This window comes from Triticum urartu, chromosome 1A (genome assembly GCF_056163025.1).
Source record: "Triticum urartu cultivar PI428250 chromosome 1A, HENAU_Tu73, whole genome shotgun sequence".
NCBI classification, from domain to species: Eukaryota; Viridiplantae; Streptophyta; class Magnoliopsida; order Poales; family Poaceae; genus Triticum; species Triticum urartu.
The window spans coordinates 331316738-331333590 of record NC_141873.1 but is presented as its reverse complement, the minus strand read 5'-3'; positions in this window follow the sequence as shown (position 1 = coordinate 331333590).

Sequence of the window (16853 nt, the reverse complement as noted above, 5' to 3'; positions counted from 1 at the left end):
CAAATTTTGTGTGGCAATAAAACATCATCCTCTTAACATCCCGCATTTTTTTCAATTTTTTTTGAAATTCAAAACTTCTTTTTCTCGTGGTAATGCATGATGTAGATGTTCGTTTAATTCTTATAGTTCATCTCATCCAAAATCAATTAGTTTTATAAAAAAGTCTATTTTAAGATTCATTGAATTGTGCATTGTAAAGGTAAAAACAAAAGGTGACAATTCATTTAGAAAAAAAAAGTTTGGGCAATTAGGATATGGAAGATTCTAGAGAAGAAAGGAGAAGTGCTTGTGTTTTGAGGTTTGTGCATTATGCTTAAGTTCAACCATGGAGTCTTCTAGATTGTACATGTGGCAGAATCTGATGCAATGTAGATGATATCCAACGGCCAGTAGTGCTTGGATTTCCCATCTCTGTACCATCGGATTGGCTTCTTCCAATGACCAAATTTCAAAGTTATTCGCACACTATATAGATGTGTGTATATATATAGATGTGTCCCATGCTAGACCAAATAAAGTTTGAGCGCATGCGTGGGACGACCCCCCAGCCGCCGCCTCGAAGTTGGGAAACTGACATCGTACGTATTGAACCAGGCTTGGAGTCGGGTATGATGTTTGGTTTGTAATGTAGTTGGTGGCCATCGAAGTTGTGCATTTGGGATTTAAACACATCACACACCACCGTACCCATACATATTTTCTGGTCGCACGCAATGTATACGGGGTCTTCTGCTCGGCCACGTCTCCCTTGTGCGGTTTTTTGTGACTACGCGCATATCTGTGGGCTCCTCGAGTGTATATATATCATCCCTTTGATCGATAATGAGGGGTATGTGTTGGCCATGAATGGATTCCTCCTAGTTCGTGTTAGGGCCGGTCACCGTCACATGTCTCTCAACCAAAGCTCGAGCTCATGCATTGTCAGGATTCCCTCCGACATGCTCGGATTGCTGGGTTCGACCTACATCAAACCCTGCGTATCTCGTCCTTAACTACCTTGCCTTCATGGTTGTTGTCTATATCGAGAGGTAGGCACCACATCTAAATTGTACATTATTCTATATTGAAAACACACATCACCCCTTCTCAACGTACATCATTTTGGGTCGCATGCAAGAGGTGCTAGTTTTGTGGTCCCTCTCGTGTGATTTTTATGATGGTTCAATCTATTGGCCCAAGCGGTTTATCGACAACAACAACTGTCGATTGACCAAATGATAGATTCATTGGTCCGTGTTATGGTAGGTCACCGCGACATGCATGTATGACCAAAGTATCGATCATTACATGCATCCGCCCCGCCGACACGAAGTGGGAGGTGGTGGGCCAAGCATCCTAGCTAGGTATGAAATTTAAATGCTTCCCGTTCCTAGAAAAAATAAGAGTACGAAATTTAATTTAGAAAAGAAATTGTTTAATGCTTATTTAAAAACTTTTTTTGAAGAATACATGGCCGAAGTTCAACGTGAAAATAGTGAGCAATTCAACTACTATACGGAATGCGTTTCAGATGAGAATAAAATAATACAAAATTAAAAGCCTAAAATGTTTGATGCAAGAAGTTCACGTGCTCCACCCTGCATGGTTCAAAAATTATATTACGAGACGTCCGACCTTCAATTACATGTTAAAAAAGAGAGAAAAACAACAACATTTCTGCCATTTTTAAAACTGCCCTCAAATGGCGACGAATTGGTAAAACTTGTCTACATGAAAAAGTTGCTCCTATTCATAAGCTTTCCAACGGTATATTATATGCTACATTCCGATATATGGTTTAAAAGTTTCATGCATACCAACTAAAACACATTTTTATGTATTAAAAAATTCTTTTGAACCATCAAGAGTATGAAAAAAATGACCGACATGGCAAAGTTACATGTTTTCAATAGCTTTCCATTGGTATATCATTTTCTCAATTCCGGTAAGTGGTTGGGGAGTTACGGGTAAAAAACAAACACGTGAAAAATAGAGTGAAGTTCAAAACGAACTGCTCTAGAAGTTCAACCTCTTCACAAAGTGCATTTGCGGAGACTTTGTTTTTTCGATGAAGGCAGAACGCATGATCTCAGAAATTCAGATTGATAACTGCCAGAAGATCACGTACTACACGGTGTGCATTTTGTATTAAAAAAAGAATGAAAATGCAAAACCTAAAGTTTTGTTGCTAGAAGTTCAAGTGCTCGGCATGAGAAAATTCAAAAATTCTTGTGAGAGGGGTTGAACAAAAATATGTGCAAAAGTTCAAGGTGAAAACAATGAGAAGTTCAACTACTGCAAAGAATGCATTTCAGGTGAGGATAAAATGTATATAAAAAATCTGAAAAGGTTTGTTGAAAGAAGTTCAAGTGCTCTGTGCGGGGAAGTTTAAAAATTCTTGCGTGAGAGGTTTACCTTGTATTTCCATGTTCGATTTTTTCCATATAAAAATCGAATACAATTCTTTACTCAAAATATAAAAAGATGAAGTTCAAATTGAAATACAGAGAAGTTCAGAGTTTATTAAAACCTAGGATTTACCTATTCAAAAAATAAAAAACATAATGCCATTTTTTGCACTTTTAAAAATAACTCATAATCGGAAAAAATGGTTGCTAGAAGTTCAAGTGCTCGGCGAGGAAAAGTTCAAAAAAAATCTTGTGAGAGAGGTTCACCGTGTATTTAGATGTCCAAAATACATTAAAAATATGTTGTTTTTTGTGTTTTAAAATAATTCTCTCAAACCAGAGAGAAGTTCAAAGTGATAACAATTAGAAGTTCACGTACTACATGGTGTGTATTTCATATAAGAAAAATACAATAAAGTGAAACAGAGTGAAGTTCAAACATACATGTCCTAGAAGTTCAACTACTTCACGCAGTGCAAGAAAATAGCACATCAAAAAATAACACGTTAAAAACAGAGTGAAGTTCAAACAGACATGTCCTAGAAGTTCAACTACTTTACGCAGTGCAAAAAACAGCACGTCAAAAAATAACACGTCAAAAATAGTGTGAAGTTCAAACAGACATGCCCAGGAAGTTCAACTACTTCACGCAGTGCATTTCCATTCGCGATGAAGGCAGAAATCATGATCTCGTCATTTTCTATTTTACTTCAAAATGGTAGAAATATCATTTGTATAAGTTCAAGTCCTCAGACGGAGAAAGTTAAAAACAATTATTGTGAGAGAGGTTTGTGCAAAAGGAATATTATTTGTGTGACATTGACGAATGTATGAGGAAATTACAAACGAAAAGATTTCACAGAAGTTCAACGTGAAAACAGCAGGAAGTTCAACTACTACACTGAATGAATTTCAGATGAAAAACTTCTAAAACCATCGCGAGTATGAAAAAATGATCAACACGGGAAAGTTCTGTGTTTACAGCAGCTTTCCATCGGTATATCACTCGCTGAATTCCGGGGAGTGGATGGAGAACTACGATTAGTGGATGGAGATCTGCGAGCAAAAAAAAAGCACGCCGAAAACAGTGTGAAGTTCAAGTAGACATGCTGAGAAGTTCAAGTTCTTCACGCGGTGCATTTTCGAAGAATCTGTTTCGCGATAGAGGCAGAACGAATGATCCCGCCATTTTCGAAATTACTTGAAAACGGATAGGAATCAGAGAAAACCATCAACATGAAAAAGTTTCGCATTTTCCGTAGCTTTTCAATGGTATATTATTTACCCCATTCCGATAAAGTTTGTTGAAATTACGGCAAAAATATGTTTTCGTCCATTTTCGAAATTTACTTAAAACCGTCACGAATTAGGAGAAACAATACATACTAAAAAGTTTCGCATTTCCACAAGCTTTCCAAGGCCGTATCATTTGTTGCATATGGGCTTACGGTTAATAAATTAGATTGAAAATACGAACTCAGTGGAACTTGGCCTGTTTTCTAAATTACTTTTAAACCGTTCAAAATTAGAAAAAACTTTAAACATGAAAAAGTAGCGCATTTTCATAAGATTTCCAACGCCATATCATTTGCCTCAATTGGATTAGCTGTTTAGAAATGGCATCGAAAATACCAACTCGGCTATTCGGTTTGCGAAATTTTTCAATTTCCAAATTACGCTTTAACCATAGGGAATTAGAGAAAACTTTCTATATGTGGAAGGAGCGGTTTTGCAACAGCTTTCCAACGCCATATTATTTGCCTCATTCCGACAAACGGTTTAGAAATGAGATCGAAAATACGATTCATGTTTTTTGTATGAAGAAAGAAACGGTTTTCAAAACTGCTCTTAAACCGCTTACATTTTGCCAAAAAATTAACTTGGGTCATGATACTGGTGTCCATAGCTTTCCAACGGTATATAGCAAGCCCCATTTGGGCAATGTTGGCGGAAGTTCAACCTAACACAGGGGGAAGTTCAGGTCGAACAACTCAGGCAGTAAAATTGCAAAAAACGCAATTTCATCATGATCCGAGTGCAAAATCCGCCAACGACCGAGATTCCTATTTAAAACTAGTATTTAGTTGCTAAAAATTGTTTCTAGATTACACTAACATCATATAGAACACGACTAACCAGAATAATTCACGGGGGAAGCCACGGTTGCGAAGATAGCCCGAAGGTCGGGTTCGTATAGAGGGAAGTTCAGGCGCATTACTCAGGCAGTTCAGGTTGTGATCAGAATAGTGTTTATGTGTGTGTGTGTTTGTGTATCCAAGGGTGCTTTCGGGTTTACGAGGCAGGTGCCACCAAAGTTATGCATTGTGTATTTAAAGTTCTAAACATTCCCAATATTCCTACATATATTTGGCCACTTCCAGGTGGTTCTTGACTTCTGACTCCTCTCATCGATCTTCAACGACGCGCTCAACCATGGGCCCGCGCGATCAAAGTTGTGTATTGGAAATTTGAACATCACAGACCACCCTTTTCACTCATATATATTTGGGCCACATGTTGGTGTGGCTGTCTTCTGACCCTCTCTAACATTATTTTTTGCTGCAAAGATTCTGATGATGCTCAACGGACACAGGTATAATATCTTAACCATGTGCGATACAACTGCGCTGTGAATCACCACACCTGCGCAAGCGCGAGCAAAGGTGGAGGTACTGGCTCAACCGTGCGCGATGTGAGTGCGCTGTAAAATCACAACGACCGCGCAAGCACGAGCAAAGGGTGGAGGTACTGGCTTAACCGTGTGCGATGCAAGTGCGCTGTAAAACCACCACCTATGCAAGCTAAAGGCGGGTAAGTTTATTTGGAAATTAGGATGAACCATGTGCGATAGACCAGCTAGCTAGAAATATAAAAACAAAGTACCCGCCTTGAGCGTTGCAAAAATTGGTGTTTCTGCGCCACTTTTCCTTATTATCATACACACATACTGTTATTGGACTGTGCGTGATCTTGGGCACTCCCGCCCCGCATCAATTCCTTTACCCAAATTTTAGTAGCCGCCGTACTTCAACCGTCGTCCACACTCCTCCAGCACCGACCTTATAGTAAAATTGAGTAGCCGAGGCTCTTGAACCGTCACCCTCCCTCGTCCACCACCATAAATTTTCAGTAGCCGCGGCGTATCCTCAAACACCAGCCCCCCCTCCATAGTCCCCCACCCCCCTCCCCCCTCGAACCCTAGCTCGCGACTGCCGTCGGCGCCGCCGCCAACCCTTGCCGGTCTGCCCTTCCTCCTAGCTTAGATAACAAAGTTCAGGTTACCCAACGATTCCCATACCGTCGCCCCACTTCCCTGAGTTTTTAGATGATGCCTGCGGTGTCCCTCCCCACCAGATCCACATCCCCTGCTCCAGAATGTTGTAGCCTAAGCTCGACCACGTATCCCAGGGAGCCTGACGAGTGTTCGGCCAAGAAGAGGTTTATAATGGCCTCTCCGGCGGACGTTGGCGAGGTGGCCGCCGTTCGCCCCGACCTGTCGATCCCGGAGTAACACGTCGCCGCGGAAGCCGGCGAAGATGTTGACTATGTTGCCATGCTAAGGGCTTCATGTCAGTGGGCTAGCATATTATTGTATCTCGGGAAAGCTGGCTACGACATCAAGCTTGTCCACATCGACGGCTTCACGCGGGCCATGTCACAGGTTAAGTGGTCCATCCCCAACCCCTTTGGTTCAACTACCATCGATCTCTTCGACGGCCCTGCCGCTGATCTCCTCCGCCAAGCGATCAAGGATTTGCTAGCTTTATACGCCATCGAGCCCATTTTTTCATTTCTGAAGGACACATTCTACGGCGGTGGCTTGGGATCCTCAATTGCCAAGTCATATCTCATCGACCATGACCACGACCACGAGGAGGGCACCCACGAAGGTTCTTCCAAGGTGAAACAGCCCATCTGTGACATCAGAGAGCGCACCATGGGTCTGTGCTCTTCCAAGGGGAAGGATCCCGTCCATGAAATGCGAGGCAACATTCTATCAGCAAATCTTACCTTTTCTAGCTTGCCAACCCGTACCCTTTATTGTAATGGCATTTGCCACACGGTGCTTTAACTGTGCCGTGTTTAATTATTTCACTTATGCAAAAATGTATTGTTCAATAGGGCTATGTGATGTTTAAGTATGAATTGTCCACTTCAGTTTCACGAATGGCTCTATTTGGTTGTTTATAGTGAGTAGATGCCTTGTTTATCTGTATTTGGTTGTTAGGTTGGTTGGAGTGAGCATTTTTCCAGTTATCGAGCAGATGCCTTGTTTATATGTATTTGGTTCTTAGTTTTGTTGCAGTGAGCATTTGTCCAGTTATCAAGCAGATGCCTTGTTTATCTGTATTTGGTTGTTAGGTTGTTTTTTAGCATTTGTCCAATTATCAAGCAGATGCTTTGCTTATATTTATTTGGTTGTTAGGTTACTTTTTTAGCATTTGTCCAGTTATCAAGCAGATGCCTTGTTTATCTTTATCTGCTTGTCAGGTTGGTTGCAGTGAGCATTTATCCAGTTTTCAAGCATATGCTCTATTTATCTGTATTTTCTTGTTAGGTTGGTTGTAGTGAGACTTTGTCCAGTTTTCAATGGCTATATTTGGTTGTTATACTGGTCATTTATGCCTTGTTTATTTCAGTCATTCGCAATGTGTTGTTCATTATGTGCAAGTTGGAACTATGCTGCTCGACTACATCAATACCAGTTTGAACGACTATATTTGGTTCCAGTTATTCCTGGTGTAGTTAACACATGCCCTTTATTTTAGTTTTGCACATTTATCCAATGTGATGTTTAAGAATTACCTACGTTCTATTCATTTTCAACAATACCAGTTTGAATTGCAACATTTGATGGGTGTTAAGCCTGCTGTCGGTAACATTGCCTTCCATTTTATATCTGCTTTGACAGTGGAACCAACACATTCAAGCGATCATTTGGAGATGATGTTGTTTACCTTTGCTATATTTGTTTGATGTTAAGGTTGCTATACTTATCATGCATTTCCACTAATGCAGGACAACAACGGGAGTGGCCACCATTTTCCGCCGAGGTTAGCTTCTGTAACACCCCGGATGTAATTTACCTTATATGTATCCCAACTCTTGCCGTTTCCGGCGCTAAGTTATTTTATTTTCCTTGAGTTCGGGTTTTTGTCTCCGTGTGTTGTTGCCTTTTTCATGCATCTCATATCATGTCATCATGTGCATTGCATTTGCACACGTGTTCGTCTCATGCATCCGAGCATTTTCCCCGTTGTCCGTTTTGCATTCCGGCGCTCCTATCTCCTCCGATGGTCCTTTCTACCTCTTTTCGTGTGTGGGGGTTAAACATTTCCGGATTGGACCGAGACTTATCATACGGCCTTGGTTTACTACCGGTAGACCGCCTGTCAAGTTTCATGCCATTTGGACTTCGTTTGATACTCCAACGGTTAACCGAGGGACCGAGAAGGCCTTGTTTGTGTTGCAGCCCAACTCCCTTCCAATTTGTCCCAAAACCCACCAAACACCCTTACATCATCTAGAGCGTTCGATCACGATCGCGTGGCCGAAAACCGCACTCCATTTGGAGCTTCCTAGCTCCCTCTATGCCTATATATAGATCCTCTCCCAAAAATCCCAGGTCTCTTCCTACCCTAACCCTAAAGAATCTCCTCCTCGCGCCGCCGGACGAGATCCGGTCGGCCGGACATGTCTGCTCACCCCGCCGTCCACTCCTGAAGCGGCACCTATGCCGGGGCGGGACCGCTTTGCCGCCGCCGCCCGAGGCCCGCCAGGCCCGCGGGAAGCCCCCGCGGCCCGGTCTGCCCGCCGCCGCCCGGGTCGTCCTCCTCCCCGCGTCCGATCCCCGCGCCGCCCGATCCGCCTCTTCGCTGCCCTACTCGCAGCTCACCGGCGCCGCCGCCCACCGCCATCGCCGCCTCGACCGGCCGCCGTTCCACCGCCCGCCGGCCAGAGCTACCGCGGAGCCGCGCCACCGCCGCCTACCGCCGCCCCGGCGTGCTCCCCGGGCCGGACCTCTTCTCCAGCGACCTCTCCGACCTCCAACGAACTCGGCAAGTCCGGCTACAGTGAACTCCGGCGGTGCCTCGATCCGCGTGCGATCTGGATCTAGATCTCGGTTGACTTTTTCCCACGAGACCCTAGTTTTTTTGTGTTTTTCATCATGTCGTATCTCTGCATCCGTAGGTCCGATTTGCGCGTGTAGCATATCAAAATGTTCGTCTCAGAGAGTACATCATTTCATCTCATTGCATCATTTTCATTTGAGTTCATACTGATGCCCGAAATGCTGTTGGAAGAGGGCTATGTGATATAATTATTAGATCTGTTTCATCAAATAGATATTTGTCATTTTTGCCATGTTTAATGTGTGCATGCTATGCCCCTGAGCTCTACATGAGTTTTGTTATATGCCATGCCATCTTTACAGAGGTGCTTACCATGTATTTTTGTGATATGTGTGGTGACTAGCACAAGCTTGCAAAGTAGCGTACTCGGTAATGCTGATTTCAGGGACTTAGAATTTCACCAAGTCCTTGTCCTGATTTTGTCATTATGCCATATGTTCTTGTTGTTTCCTAGTGATCCGTGCCTCTTTTGAGGATGATCAGTAAGGATGATTTGTTAACATTGTGGTGCTCTATCCATCCATATCTTTTTTTGCATTTATGGAGCACCCTAGCTTGAGTCAATCGAGCTCTACTTTTGCTATTTCGTGAATCCTGGCAGATTGTTGACTCGTTAGCGATTTTGCCGAGGATGTTGCTATTGATCCGTGCATGCTATGTTGTTGTTCTTGCCATGTCTAGATTCTATGCCATGTATTATTGATGGGTGTATGCTTAGTTTGTCATGCCATGCTCTGTAGTGAGGGCATCGAGCTCGTAAACATGCCTACTCGTTAACTGTTTTGCATGCTCCAGTTTTTCACTGAGATCTGTTTATGTTTTTGCCATGTTCACATGCTTGCAATTGTATTTTCTGATCCCTTTTGGCTCACGTTCACTAAGGGACTTTTGTTAAGTGCTTTGAGTAGCTTCATGTCATGCCTTGCTTTGCCATGTTAAGTTCCTGTAGCTTGTAGTTTTCATGCTCTAAAGTGTGCTACCTGATGTTAAATTCCAGACTTGTGTTAATTTCACTAAGTCTGAAACCTGTTATCATTTGCACTTTTGCCATGCTTGTTTGAACCTGTTAATGGATGAATTGGCCGTAGCTCAGTGTTCATCTTTTGTCAAGCATCATGAGTGGATCCCTGCCATGTATTTTGTTGTCATGTTTGAGTGCTGTAGCATAATTATCTTGATGATTTTAGATGGCTACTTGCTGATTATCGCAGACTGGTGCCATATTTGTTTTGCTTGCCATTTCCAAACCGTGCACCCGATTCTGGTGATCTTTATATCGATTTCAACCGAAATCACCTCAACTTTACAGTGGCACTCTTGGAGTTCCATGTTGAGGCTAGGTTCAATCATTCCTTGTCAAATCTTGCATATGCATCACATAACGCATCCCGCATAGCATACCATGTTTGCATCATGTTGTTCGAGCATTGCACGCGGTTGATTGTGTTCATTTTGCTTGTTTGTATTCTTTGGGTAGAGCCGGGAGACGAGTTCGCTAACGAGGAGCCCGTTGAGTTTGCTTACGAGGATCAAGTCAACTCTGACAACTTTGCAGGCAAGATGATCATACCCTCGAAATCACTTCTATCTTTGCTTGCTAGATGCTCGCTCTTTTGCTATGCCTATGCTACGATGCCTACCACTTGCTTATCATGCCTCCCAAATTGCCATGTCAAACCTCTAACCCACCATGTCCTAGCAAACCGTTGATTGGCTATGTTACTGCTTTGCTCAGCCCCTCTTATAGCGTTGCTAGTTGTAGGTGAAGATTGGAGATCGTTCCTTGTTGGAACATTGTTTATTGTTGGGATATCAACATATTATCTTGTTATCTTAATGCATCTATATACTTGGTAAAGGGTGGAAGGCTCGGCCTTTTGCCTAGTGTTTTGTTCCACTCTTGCCGCCCTAGTTTCCGTCATATCGGTGTTATGTTCCCGGATTTTGCGTTCCTTACGCGGTTGGGTGATAATGGGAACCCCTTGACAGTTCGCCTTGAATAAAACTCCTCCAGCAATGCCCAACCTTGGTTTTAGCATTTGCCACCTAGCCTCTTTTTCCCTTGGGTTTCCGGAGCCCGAGGGTCATCCTTATTTAAACCCCCCCGGGCCAGTGCTCCTCTGAGTGTTGGTCCAAACTAGAGCCCTGTGCAGCGCCCCCTCGGGGAAACTCGAGGTTTGGTTTTAGTTGTATGGAGCGCTCATCTGAGTGTGCCCTGAGAACGAGATATGTGCAGCTCCTATCGGGATTTGTCGACACATTCGGGCGGTGTTGCTGGATTTGTTTTACCATTGTCGAGGATGTCTTGTGAAACCGGGATGCCGAGTCTGATCAGAATGTCTCGGGAGAAGGAATATCCTTCGTTGACTGTGAGAACTTGTGATGGGCTAAGTTGGGACCCCCCTGCAGGGATTTGAACTTTTGAAAGTCGTGCCCGCAGTTATGGGCAGATGGGAATTTGTTAATGTCCGGTTGTAGATAACATGAAACTTAACTAATTAAAATGAATCAACCGCGTGTGTAACCGTGATGGTCTCTTCTCGGCGGAGTCCGGGAAGTGAACACGGTGTTGGAGTAATGTTTGACGTAGGTTGTTATAGGATCACTTCTTGATCATAGTTCTTCGTTCGTGCTTTGCTTTCTCTTCTCGCTCTCTTTTGCGAACAGGTTAGCCACCATATATGCTAGTCACTTGCTGCAGCTCCACATATTACCTTGCCTCACCTATAAGCTTAAATAGTCTTGATCGCGAGGGTGCGAGATTGCTGAGTCCCCGTGACTCACAGTTTACTTCCAAACCAGATGCAGGGACCGATGATACCATTCCAGATGTTGCGCTTGAGCTCAAGTGCGAGTTCGACGAAGACTCTCGCCGTTACTATGTGTCTTTCCCAGATGATCAGTACTGGTGCCCAGTTGGGGCGATCGGGGACCGTGTCGCATGTTGGGGTTGATCTTTTATTTTGGTACCGTAGTCGGACCATGAGTGTATTGGATGATTGTAATGTTTATTCATGTATTTGTGTGATGTGGCGAGTGTAAGCCAACTATGTACCTTTACCCCTTTTATCAATTTAAATGGGTTGTTGTGAAGATTACCTTACTTGCGACATTGCTTTCAATGCGGTTATGCCTCTAAGTCGTGCTTCGACACGTAGGAGATATAGCCGCATCGAGGGCGTTACAGCTTCATCCCTCGGCTTGTACTCCCCCCGTCGTTCCATAATGTAGTGCATATAGATCCAGGCCTGGACACTTGTTAGCTTCTAATATTGACTTGTTGCTTGTAGGTACATATGCCCTTGGCAAGGATCCACGCATCAACCCTTTTTGTGTATGGGGCAATGAGATATTCATGAACAAGCATCAAGTGCGGAAACTGGTAAGGATTATTAGCAAAAAGATATGAATGGTGGCAAGCAAATTATTTTTTTATGCTCTATCCAACACAACAGGGAGTTGTAGGATGGTAACTACAAGCTCTGCAGCCTTCTCTTTTTACTGCCCATAATGAGTATTTAGACAACAATGTCTAAATCTTTTTGGTTCCCAGTGGTTCCCGAAGCAGTTCACTCAAGATTACCTCGCAAAGTACATGATTGGTAGACATGCAATGAAGGTTAAAGTATTTCATCTAGACTACAATGAGCATCGAGAAGTCGTAATGAAGACAATGAAGGATGGACGGGCAGCCATCACAAGGGGTTGGCCTAGAGTCGTGCGTGCATTACGCATGGAGGATTGTACAATATGGGCATTCCGCTTCACCTTCTCCAGCAACCAGAATGTCTTTCGCCTCTCTCTTTACAATCTTTAGTACAACTTTGGTTCAACATTCTTTACTTGGTGCTTCTGTAGTTCTTCAGTATATGTACGTGTGCATCGAATTATGCATTCATGGTTAAACCTATATTTGTAATAAACATGGTTGGATATGAAATAAGTGATTGCCCACTTTCATATTCAAAACATGTGATTTTTAAGTTACGGATTAATTAGGGATTACACTGCACACGGTTTGCAAAAGCGAAACGTCTGTGATAGACGTGGAGGTCAGAAACGTTTCTAGGAACCACTACGTGTGCGATCAATCTCCACTTCACACGACATCCTCTGGAAAACTATTTGCATTAGGCCACCTTGCGCAAACGTTTACGACATAAAAACTATGTGTGATGGACAACCTTTGCCACACAGTTTCTTCTACAAACTGTGTGTCATGCATTCAGCAACGCAAACGATAAAATTGTTAATATCGTGTGCAATGGCAACGCTATCACAAACGATTTAACGGGAACTATTGTGTGTGATGTACCTGTGAACGGAAATGTTTTCCTTGGAGCGACCGTGTAGGATGTACATACGAACAGAAACGTTTAGCGGGGACTGACTGTGTGGCATGTACTTGCGACCGGAAACAATTTCGCGTGTATAATTGTATTTTTTAGCTCTACTGTATGTATTTCCGTATTTGAGCGCTCGCCAGTTGCACACGAACTCATTTTGCCGAACGTGTGTGCCAGGAGGGCCGTATCCCTGACAGTTTCTGGGTCCTGTGGGAAGGACCCCCCTATCACCGTCACTCACTCGACGGTTCCAAATGCCGTCGTGGAAAGGGGTTTAAAACCGTTTGTCTAGCACCGACGCGTAGCAACTATGCCAAGTTGTTAAGCATGCTTGGTTTGGTTAACTGTTTGATCTTCTGTTAGGAGTATCTTATATTATGCAATGTGGTGCTCAGTTAATGTTTGGTTCATTTGTTGTGGTGTTTAGTTAACTGCTTGGTTCAATTCTGCAATGCGATGTCCAATTGTCGTGGGTAGAATTTTGTATTGTTGTGCATGTGAGGAATAAATCAAATTTGGCTACACTTAATACGTGAGAAACATATACAAGTCCTATATTTCCTTGTTCTTAATCATGCTCGGTTTGGATATATGGGTTTTCCATGTGGCTTGAATTAATCTGATGAATCTGTAATGTGCTTATTTTTCATCAACATATTTTACCCATAGCATGTGAACCCTCACTTAACCTGATGACTAACTACCTTATCTGTGTTGCAGGGAAACAATGGGAAGCACTGAGGTTTACAATCGAGGTTTGCACATGCATGGTCCTTTGTCTAATAGCACATTATTGTGCAATTGCAGGAACCATTCTAATATTTAGTTTTTAACAATTTGATCTTGCACATGTAGGTCCTGCTCTCAGAGGTTTTGACCCACTGTTCGACCCTTTTTGCATATGGGGAAATGAGTTGTCCATGAATATCAGTCAAGTCAAGAAACTCAGAAAGATTGTTAGGATTAAGAAATTAGCGACAAAAACAACAAGATCTTTGTCTACACAATGAAGAAGACATCAATTCACTATAGGATGGTACTAACTATTTACCTTGCCTTTTTTTATTCCTTTGCCCCATTTCCAATATAGAGAAGATATTTATGCACATCCTTGTTTTCAGGCCTTTCCAAAGCAGTTCACTGATGATTACCTTTCAAGCCACCTGTATGTTCAGGAAGCGAGGAAGGTATTCATACAACACCCACAATTCAATATTGAAGTGTTTCCGAAAACGACGAAGGACAGACGGTCAATCATCCACAAGCACTGGCCTAAAGTTACAAGAACCTTCAACATCAATGAAGGCTCAATATTCGCCTTCTGCTTCAGCAGTTTTTCAGATGAGATACATCTGTCTATGTATTGTCTATGATGCTAATTTTGAAAGGTTATAGATGTTGCATGTGAAACTTGGTGCTGGTGCAGTTGTGTAATGGGGTAGCTGAGTTCTGAAGCTATATCATGTTGTACTCTGATGTATTTCAATTATGAATTTCTGCTTCCTTAATATGGAAATGAAATATATTATGTGCTTAATATGAATGTCAATTAGATTAATAAATGGATTATTAATAATAGGGCAATTAGCCTGCTAATTGGGTTTTGCTATTGCAAACGGTTATTGAAAAAAATACCGTGGGCGATGACCTCAGGCAACACACACGGTTTCAAGGAATAAACCGTGTTGGATCAATGAACAATCACACACGACTTTCTGTTGAAAACTGTTTGCGTTAGGCCACCTTGCGCAAACGTTTACCACATAGAAACTATGTGTGATGGACAGCCTTTGCCACACAGTTTCTTCTACGGACCGTGTGTGACACATTCAATAACGCAAACGATAAAATTGTTAATATTGTCTGGAATGTCAACACTATCACAAACGATTTAATGGGAACAATTGTGTGTGATGTACATGTGAATGGAAACGTTTTCCTTGGAGCGACTGTGTGGGATGTACATACGAACGAAAACGTTTAGCGAGGACTGCTTGCGTGGGATGTACTTGCGACCGGAAACAATTTCGCATGTATAATTGTATTTTTAGCTCTACTATACGTATTTCCGTATTTGAGCGCTCACCAGTCGCACACGAACTCATTTTGCTGAGCGTGTGTGCCAGGAGGGCATATCCCCGACGGTTTCTGGGTCGTGTGGGAAGGACCCCCTATCGCCGTCACTCACTAGGCGACAGTTCTAAGTGTCGTTGCGGAAAGGGGTTAAAACCATTTGTATAGCACCGACGCGTACCAGTGTGTGGTAAATGTTTGCGCAAGCTGGCCTAACACAAACAGTTTTCAAGAGAAAGTCGTGTGTGATTGTTCATTGATCCAACAAGGTTTATTCCTAGAAACTATGTGCGTTGCCTGAGGTCATCACCCACGGTATTTTTTCAATAACCGTTTGCAATAGCAAAACCGAATTAGCAGGATAATTCGCCATTAGTAGGCTAATTGCCCTATTATTAATAATCCATTTATTAATCTAATTGACATTCATATTAAGCACATAATATATTTCATTTCCATATTAAGGAAGCATAATTTCATAATTGAAATACATCAGAGTACAACATGATATAGCTTCAGCACTCAGCTACCCCATTACACAACTGCACTAGCACCAAGTTTCACATGCAACATATAGAACCTTTCAAAATTAGCATCATAGACAATATATAGACAGATGCATCTCATCTGGAAAACTGCTGAAGCGGAAGGAGAATATTGAGCCTTCATTCATGTCGAAGGTCCTTGCAACTTTAGGCCAGTGCATGTGGATGATTGACCGTCCATCCTTCGTCCTCTTCAGGAACACTTCAATATTGAACCGTGGTTGTTGTATGAAAACCTTCCTCGCCTCCTGACCATAGAGGTGGTTTGAGAGGTAATCATCCGTGAACTGCTTTGGAAGGCCTGAAAACAAGGATGTGCATAAATATCTTCTCTATATTGAAAATGGGGCAAAGGAATAAAAAAGGCAATGTATAGTAGTTAGTACCATCTTGTAGTGAACTGATGTCTTCTTCATTACGCAGACAAATATCTTGTTGTTTTTGTCGCTAATTTCTTTATCCTAACAATCTTTCTGAGTTTCTTGATTTGATTGACATTCATGGACAACTCATTTCCCCATATGCAAAAAGGGTCGAACAGTGGGTCAAAACCTCTGACAGCAGGACCTACATGTGCAAGACCAAATTGTTAAAAACTAAATATTAGAATGGTTCCTGCAATTGCACAATAATGTGCTATTATACAAAGGACCATGCATGTGCAAACCTCGATTGTAAACCTCAGTGCTTCCCATTGTTTCCCTGCAACACATATAAGGTAGTTAGTCATCAGGTTAAGTGAGGGTTCACATGCTATGGGTAAAATATGTTGATGAAAAAGCACATTGCAAATTCTTGTGAACCATGCAGTTAACTAAACACTGCAAAAAATGAACCAAATATTAACTGAGCACCACATTGCACAATATAAGATACTCCTAATAGAAGAGCAGACAGTTAACCAAACAGTTAACTACAGCCAATTGTAGCAATTGTATTTTTTTCTCATGTATTTACTACAGCCAAATTCAATTTATTCCTAACATGGTATACGATAACAGAATGCACCTACAACTATTGAACATCGCATTGCAGAATTGAACCGAACGGTTAACTAAACACCACAACACAGATGAACCAAACGTTAACTGAGCACCACATTGCATAATGTATAACCAAAGCAAGCATGCTTGGCAACTTGGAAATATAGCAATTGTATTCGTTTCTCATGTATTTTGTAAATATAAATTTGATTTATTTATCACATGGAAGACAATACAAAATTGCAGCCTGAAGAATTGAACAACACATTTGCAGAATTGAACCAAACAGTTAACTGAAGACGACAACTAATTAACAAAACAGTTAATAAGAGAGCACCACACTGCACGACATATAGAACATATACACTAAAGCAACAGATTGCAT